Here is an 8,008-nt window from a genome sequence, read left to right as displayed (position 1 = left end):
TTTTCATGCCCCAGAATGGAATCTGGCACATAATAAAAACCACAGTGTTAGAACTGAACTAGTCTTCCGTCTGCATGAAAAGCAAGAGGGAGGAAAGTTGAGACAAAGGGGCATACAAGCCAAATGTTTCCTCTTAAAAAGCTTTCCCCCAAACCCCATCCAATGACTTCCACTTACATATCCCTTGTGAGAACTGGGTCATATGTCCACCCCTAGCTTCAAGGAAGGTTGGGAAGGTGATTATTTTACTCTGGGAGCAATGCCACTGTAAACAAAATCAAGGACTTGCTAGTAAGGAAGAAGAAGAAACAGATATTGGATAGGAAATTGTTAGTTTCTGCTATCCCTTGGGTAAGTCCATTCAATTTTCTGAGTTTCAGCTTTCCCTTCTGTAAAATGACCAGTTTGGAACTAAACAGTCTCTAACCCTCCCTGGTCTTAACGCTAAGATCTCTGATCTAAGGATCCCTTTGCCATCTGGCAGCACCAGCACTTTTCCCTGAAAAAAAAGTTGCTATTGTCAAAGGTCTGTCCACCTGACCGCAGAAACACCCCAGGCAAAATATCATTCTCAGTTGCCTGGATTCCTACCCAAGACCAAGATAGTGGTGGAGACAAGGGTCTTAGAATCAGTTGCTCAGCAACAAGGAGAAGAAGTGCCCGTGAGAGTCCAGATCAGTGTTCAGAAATTACAACCTGGGTTAGATCCTGGAGTTTACGCCGACGCCTGGTGGTATTTACCACTCTTTATGGTTGGCAGTGTGTGAGGCACTATGGAGCATTCAAAACCTTTCAAAGTGGGGTGCCTGGCTAGCTCAGTTGGTAGAGCATGTGACTCTTAATCTCAGTGTCGTGAGTTTGAGCCCCACGTTGGGTGTGGAGCAAAGACCTCTCAAAGATGACAGGCATACAAAATAAAGACCACAAAAATCTCTCCTGAAATTCTAAGCATGAACCTCAAAGACACAGGGACAGACAGTCAACAGGTACCAAACAAAAGTGTGGTTTATCATTGCTTTTCTAAGAACAAATGAAGATTAATATGATAAACACTGATATCAATTAAACTTCATTCCCCAAAGGAACCAAAATTAAGAAGAAGATTAACTGGGGCGCTTGGGTGGCTCAGCCTATTAAAGTGAACGACTCTTGATCTCAGGTCATGACCTCAGGGTTCACGAGTTCAAGCCCCACATCCAGTTCTACCCTGGCTGTTGGCTCAGAGCCCGCTTGGGATTCTGTCTCTCCTTCTCTCTGCCCCTCCCTCACTTGTGCACCCACACACTGCACTTTCTCTTGCAAAATAAATAAATAAATTTTTAAAAAAAGTTAATTCACATTTCTTAAATATCACGAAATTAACATGACAGATGCTGCTTCACAGGGAGCTTTCCTACCTAAGAGAAAGGTATTTAACAGTGGGATTATGTAATGTGTGAATTTTTCACACAGAGAGGACTAGCGATGCTAAATGGGTCACTTGCTGTGGGAAACCCTCTAATTGCCAACCTCCATCTAACAGAGAAGGACTTCAATGCAACTGCTCCAATACCGTGCCAATTACTGAAGTAAACATAACGCATACGCAGTCTTGACTTCATTTTCACCCCTAACACACTACTTTCTCCTTCTGAGGGTAAACAACATGATACATTAAGAGTTTTAACAAATACTGACAGAAAACATATTTCAAGTTTTTCTTAAACTGTGGACACAAATAGGTGTGGAGGTTTAGAAGGTTGAAATCTATGATGATGAATGCGTAGCAGTTTAAGAGTTAGAGGCTGGAATAAGAAATCTAAAAAAGATCTCGGTTTTGGTAAACCCTTGGTTTTTATTTCAAAAGTACAAGCAGAAAAATGTGGCTTTCTGACAAAAATGCATCCTAGCACCTGTACCCAGAAAGGTCATTTTAAAAACCCAAATCTTTTTTTTTTTTTAATTTTTTAATGTTTTGTTTCTTTTTGAGAGAGCAAGAGAGACAGAGCGTGAGCAAGGGAGAGGCAGAGAGCAAGGGAGACACAGAATCTGAAGCAGGCTCTAGGCTCTGAGCTGTCAGCACAGAGCCTGATGTGGGGCTTGAACTCACAAGACGTGAGATCATGACCCAAGCTGAAGTTGGATGCTTAACTGACTGAGCCACCCGGGTGCCCTGAAATTGTTTTTTTTAAACAGCTTTGTTGAAGTATGATTTACATTCTGTAAAATCCACCAATGTAAGTGTCCACTGTAAGTGGACAGTTTTTTAAATTAAATTATAGAGTTATGCAAGCATCCCATAATCCAGGTTGGTTTTTTTTTTTTGACATTTATTTATTCATTTATTTTGAGAGAGAGAGAGAGATGAAGCGCTTGATCCCATGAACGATGAGACAAAATCAAAAGTCAGATGCCCCCCACAATCCAGTTTTAAAACACTGGAATATCTCTCCATTTATTGAGATTGTCTTTAACGTCTCTTAGCTATGCTTAATAGCTTTGGGTGTTGGAAGCACTGTACTCCTTTTGGTAAATGATTTCTTAATTTCATTTTTGGGTTGCTCATTGCTTGCATATAGAAATACAACTAATAATTGCATAAGGAACTTGTATCTTGCAATGTTACCAAACTCATTTATTAATTCTAATAGGTTTTATTTGTAGATTCCTTATCATACTATGTATAATTAAACAAGTTTTACTTTTCCCTTTCCAAACTTTATACCTTTATTTTTCTCACCTATTGCTCTGAATAGCACCTTCAGCACAATATTAAGTCAACATGACAACAGTGGACATCCTTGCCTTATTCCCAATCACAGAAGAGAAGCATTCTGTCTTTAACCATTAAGTACTGATTTACCTATATTTCACAAATTTTCATATGTTGTGTTTTTGTTTTCCTTCAGTGAGAAATATTTTCTAAATTACCCATGTGGTTTCTTCACAAATTCCAAACTCCTAAATATTTTAGATTTCTCATGTTTCTATACTGACTTCCAATCTAATGCTGTTTTGAACAAAAACCATCCTTTAACTGATTTCTGTTTTTAAAATATATTGAGGCTTGGGGTGCCTGGGTGGGTCAGTTGGTTAAGCATCCAACTCTTGGTTTCAGCTCAGTTCGTGATCTTATGGTTTTATGAATTCAAGCCCCACATCAGGGTCTGCGCTGGCAGCTGGGAGCCTGCTTAGGATTCTCTCTCTCCCTCTCTCTCTCTGCCCTTCCCCCACTCACACTGTCTCTGTCTCTCTCAACATAAATAAACAAACTTAAAAAGACTTTTTTAATATATTGAAGCCTTTTTGTGGTCTAACATGGGAGTTAGCAATTTTTTTCTTAATGGGTGAGATATAATTAAACATTAAGTGGGTCTTCTGTTGATTTTGGCTCAGGTCATGATCTTGGGGTTTGTGGGATCAAGCCTCACGTCGGGCTCCAAGTTGACAGCATGAAGCCTGCTTGGGATTCTCTCTCCCCCCCCTCCCCCTCCCCCACTCATATTCTCTCCCCCCCCCAAAATAAATAAACTTAAAAATAAGATGTTGAACATCATCAGTCATTAGAGAAATACAAATCAAAACCACAATTGATTCCACTTCATATACCTCTTAGGAGAGCTATAATTAAAACAAACAAACAAACAAAACTGGAAAATAAGTGCCAGTGACAATATGGAGAAATTGGAACCCGTGACTGCTGCAAATGTAAAATGGTAGAGTCATTTGAGAAACAGTTTGATGATCCTGCCAAAAGTTAAACAAAAAATTACCAAAGAACCCAGCAATTCCAATTCTAGTGATAGACCCCAAAGTACTGAAAACAGAGACATAAACAGATACTTATTCACAAATGTTCACTGCCACTCTCTGTACAATAATCAAAAGATAGAGGGTCACCTCGTGGCTCAGTGAGTTGAGTATCAGACTCTTGGTTTCTGCTCAGGTCATGACTTCACTGTTCATGAGTTGGAGCCCCATGTCAGGCTCTGCGCTGACAGCATGGAGCCTGCTTTCTATTCTCTCTCTCTCCCTCTCTCTCTGTCCCTCCCCTGCTGACACTTTCTCTCTCTCTCTCTCTCTCTCTCTCAAAATAAATAAATAAACTTAAAAAAAAAAAAGATAGATAGAAACAAGCCAAGTGTTGATCCATAGATGAAAGGTAAACAAAGTGTGGTATATACATATAATGGATTATTACTTGGCGATAAAGTGGAATGAAATTCTGATATATGCTACAATATGTCCAATGCTACAATGGACCTTGAAAACATGCTAAGTGAAATAAGCCAGATATAGAAGGTCAAATATTATATGATTTCACATATATGAGATATCTAGAATAAGCCAATTCATAGGGATAGAACGTAGATGAGAGGGGCTGGGAGTGGGGTAGGGAATGGGGAGTTAACTCTTTAATGGATACAGAGTTTATGTCGGGGAGGATGAAAAGGTTTTGGATGTAGTTAATGGTGATGGGTGCACATCATGAATGTAATTAATGCTGCTGAATTGCACACTTAAAAATGGTTTAAGGGGCGCCTGGGTGGCTCAGTCAGTTAAGTGTCTGACTTCGGCTCAGGTCATGATCTCATGGTTCATGGGTTTGAGCCCCACATCAGGCTCTGTGCTAACAGCTTGGAGCCTGGAGCTTGCTTCGGATTCTGTGTTTCCCTCTCTCTCTGCCCTTCTCCCACTCCCACTCTGTCTCTGTCTCTCTCTCTCTCAAAAATGAATTAAAAATTTTTTTCTTTAATGGTTTAAAAAATTTAGGTGGCTGGCCCTTGGGCTGTAGCTTATTGACCCCAGTCTAGACTATCATCTCTGTGAGGCAATATTCCACGTGTGCTTCAAAAGAGCGTGTGTTCTGCTGCTGGTAGAGTGTTCCACAAATCAGTTAGGTAAGGCTGGTTTCTTATGTCTTTGTTCTACTGCTGCTCCTCCTCCTCCTCCTTCTTCTTTTTATTTATTTTATTCTTCTATTTATTTTATTTTTGAGAGAGAGACAGAGACAGAGTCAGAGACAGGCAATTTTAAGCAGGTTGTACACTGGTCAGTGCAGAGTCTGATGCAGGGCTTGAACTCATGAACTGTGAGATCATGACCTGAGCCAAAAGCAAGAGTTGGATGCTCAACTGACTGAGCCACCCAAGCACCCCTCTCTTTTTCTGTCTTCTTTTGTGTTAAATATTTTTTAGTATACCTGTCCCCTTCTTCCATTGATTTTTAACAAAACTGTTATTTCGTAGGAGTTATTGCAGGAATTATAATGTAAATATTCACTGGTCACAATCTATAATAGGTTAATACTGACTTAAATTCTGGTAAAACATGGCAACTTTACAATACAGTTCCAATCCTCCTTCCTTTATTGTCTATTACATATCCCATCTATACATGTTATAAACCCAGCAATACAGTGTTATGATTATCACTTTACACAATCTAACAAAAGACTATGTGTTCTTTAAAGAAATTAAGGGCAAAGGAAAAACTGATTTACTCACATGTTTATAATATCTGGTGTTCAACATTTCTTGTTATTTGTAAGCATCTCCTTTCATCCTGAAGACTCCCTGCAGGGTACCTTGTAAGACAACCTATTAGCCATGAACTCCTTCAATCTTTTAATTAATCTGTAAATCCAAACCAATCACAATAAAAATCTCAGTCATTGTCCAGGAACTGTCACATTAATTCTAAAGTTAATTCAAAAGAGAAATGCATGGGGCGCCTGGGTGGCTCAGTCGGTTAAGCATTTGAGGACTTGGGCTCAGGTCATGATCTCATGGCTCCTGAGTTCGAGCCCCACATCCAGATCTGCACTGTCTAGATTAAAAACCCACGATCAGATTGTACGTGATTTATACTTATTTACTAAATCATACAGGTGACATTTAGAATCAGGAGTGAAAGGACAGACCGATCAAATACTGATGAGAAAAGTCTGTACAACAAAAGATACCAAAGATAAAAGACATGAGACAGACTGGAAGAAAATATTTGCAATATACACAACAGATAAAAGGGCACATTTAAGAATACTTAAATAATGTCCTATAAATCAATAAGCAAAAAACAAGTAGCCCAGAAGAAAAATGGGTAAGGGATATGGACAGATTATCTGTAAATGAGAGAAAACAAATGACTGGTAAACATAAAAAGATGCAGAGCCACAAAAGCCATCAGGGAAACAGAAATAAAAACAATGACAGGTCACCATTCATTCATTAGATTATCAGAAATTAAAAGGAATTGAAAATACAAATTTTTGTACGAGTATAAGGAAAGATGTACCTTTAAGAACTTTCGGCATTGGGTATTGAAACAGCCATTTTGGAGGGCAATTTGGCAACAGAGATCACAGTGTTAAATGAACCAGAAATTCCACTTTTCAGTGGAAGCGTCTCTTCAGAGAAGCATCTAGCAAGGAGGCATGTATAAATATGTTCGTTGCAACATTGTCTATAATGGTAAATCACTGGAAGAAATTTACTTTTCACTCATGAAGGAGTGTTTGGATAATTTATGCTATACCCAATCTCCAGATTCTGTATAGCATACAAATTTTATATATATAAAATATAAAATAATGGAAGCAGCCCAAGTGCCCATCAATTGATGAATGGATAAAGAAGATGTGGTATGTATTTATACAATGGAATATAATTCAGCCATATAAAAGAACAAAATCTTGTCACTTGCAACGACATGGATGGAGCTAAATGAACTAAGTCAGAGAAAGACAGATTCCATATGATTTCACTCATATGTGGAATTTAATAAACAAAATACAGGAGCAAAGCGGGGGATGGGGAAAGAGAATGGAAGAGAGACAAACCAAGAAACAAACTTTTTTTTTTAAGAAGTTTTTTTCTAATGTTTATTTATTTTTGAGAGAGAAAGAATGCATGTAAGTGGGGGAGGAGCAGAGAGAGAGAGTGAGACATAGAATCCGAAGCTGTTTCCAGGCTCTGAGCTGTCAGCACAGAGCCTGATGTGGGGCCCAAACCCACAAACGACAAGATCATGACCTGAGCCAAAGTCAGACGCCTAACCAACTGAGCCATCCAGGGGCCCCAAGAAACAAATTCTTAGTCATAAAGAACAAACTGATGGTTACCAGAGGGCAGGCGGGTGGGGAGATGGGTACAATAGGTGATGATGTCGTGATGAGGGTAACACAAGTGATAACAGCCATTCTTGTCTTATTTCTGACTTTAATGGAGACAGTCTTCTGTAGCTGAAGATTTGTTGGCTTAAGGACTTTGGTTTAATATGCTATATTTGGTTAGGAGGGTTTTTTTCTTTTCCTACTATGCCAAAAAAAGTCTTCTGTATGTTGAATTTTATCAAACGTTTTCTGGGACATCTTCTTACATGACTAAAGGGTTTCCATTTTTAATCTAGCAGTAGAGTTCATTGCATTAGTATAGTTTTTCAATATTGAACCTCTCCTGGTGTAGATTCTGCTTGGTTATCATATATAATCCTATTAACACATTACTGAATCTGATATGTTAACGTGTTCTTCAGCATTTTGCTCTAATGTTCACATCCGTCCCATCTGATCACTCTCTGGTGGCCTAAGGCTCTGCCTGTTCCCTGTCTCTGACCTTTCTGAGCCAGTGGAGCATTTGAAGTCATCTCGTTTTCAGGAAGCGGATTTTTTCTGTTAATAAGATTGCATCTGTTTTGCATATTTTACGGATTCCTTCTAATAATTTCTGGCCTACCCAGTGTATCTGATTCTGTTTTCTAGTACTATAATGAATTAAAAAAAAAAAATCTGCCATTTCCAGGAATTTGGGATGGGAGGGACAGCAGCCTTTGAATAGGCTGTACTTTCCATCTTCTCCCAAATCTAAGATTGATGCTGTTTGTAGGTTCTTGTCGGAACCTGATTATCTCTAGTACTCTCTGGTTGATTTAAATATCACCAGAAAACTAGGCACACCTACTTAATATTTTCTTCTCTTTTAATAATGTGCTTTTTGATTTAATCCCATAAAATCTTGACTGTCAGGAA

The sequence above is a fragment of the Panthera pardus genome, unplaced genomic scaffold (genome assembly GCF_024362965.1).
Source record: "Panthera pardus isolate Hobbes unplaced genomic scaffold, ASM2436296v1 HiC_scaffold_2, whole genome shotgun sequence".
In the NCBI taxonomy this organism is placed as follows: Eukaryota; Metazoa; Chordata; class Mammalia; order Carnivora; family Felidae; genus Panthera; species Panthera pardus.
Note: the sequence above shows the minus strand (reverse complement) of the source record.